Genomic DNA, 1,259 nt, shown 5'->3' on the forward strand with positions numbered 1-1,259 from the left:
ATGACTCTTTGGTTGTGTAAAAATCAATCAATATATCGATGGTTCAATCAATATTTTCTATTCAGAAAGGACCACATGGGCATGACATGCCAATTGCGTCATCATCACTTTATTATCCTTTGTTCCTATTAATTTCTTTATCTATTCTTTTGGATGGCATTATAGCAGCTAAGGTTGTCCAACTATCCGTGGCAATTATATTGGTATTAAGGACTTACTTCGGGAAAGAAGTAGAAAAATACATTACATAACACATTAATTATAGCAATACATACAATTTACACAGTTTATTACAAATGATATATCTATAAACACTGTTGAATTTAGTCAGAGTGCAACAGGGGCAATACAATGTGAAGTCTAGGGAACTGATGTTGTGACCACTTACACAGTATACAAATATGAACAAATACTAAATATTTTTGTTTTACTAAACACTCTGCGGTGCTATATCACATGACAGGCCCGGCGCTGCCATTTTCTTCATTTTTCTCGTTTATCCTTTTCCCATGGGAATGATGAGAAATCAAGATAGCTTGCCTACGCCTTACGGATAGGGTCATGCAGGGGTCCTTAACTATTTATTTATTTATTTATCAGGACGAGTCCATCCCTTCCGCATATTAGGTGGCACAGATGACCAATGGTCCATGCTTTTCTGGATAAAGAAGCAGTCGCATGTCCGCTTTACGGATGGGCAATGCTATCTGGAATCTATATATATATAATGTCTTGTCAATTTGCTGGCTATGGGTCTAGATATTCAAAGATAATAAGATAAATAGGAACAACACGTATGCTATAATTTAACACAGCAGGAGGCAGATATAATATATATAACCGATAATAGGCTGATATATAATCATATAACCATATCATAGACCAATACTCCGTAGTCGAACTGTTCATATATTACAGTGCCTATACGTATTGGTGGACATAACATAAGGTATCACCTTGTCAGTTTCAACCACTTGTGTCATAGCGATGTGAAAACATGAATGTGTAATTATCTGACTATTAAGCGTCACTGGTACGAATACTCTTTATCATTTTATCTAGTCCGAATCCAAAAAGTATGTGGCAGGCTGACCTGTTTGTGTGATTATATTTTACTTGGGAAATGTTACAGAATATATTTCTGGTTGAAGACGAACGTATCTCTATATCAGAAGACATCACGCATAAAATATTAAAAATTCTCGTTTCCAGATGTGTCACCACGTGATCTTATGCTGACTATAACGTGCTGACTAAAT

The sequence above is a fragment of the Branchiostoma floridae genome, chromosome 7, assembly GCF_000003815.2.
Source record: "Branchiostoma floridae strain S238N-H82 chromosome 7, Bfl_VNyyK, whole genome shotgun sequence".
Classification (NCBI taxonomy): domain Eukaryota; kingdom Metazoa; phylum Chordata; class Leptocardii; order Amphioxiformes; family Branchiostomatidae; genus Branchiostoma; species Branchiostoma floridae.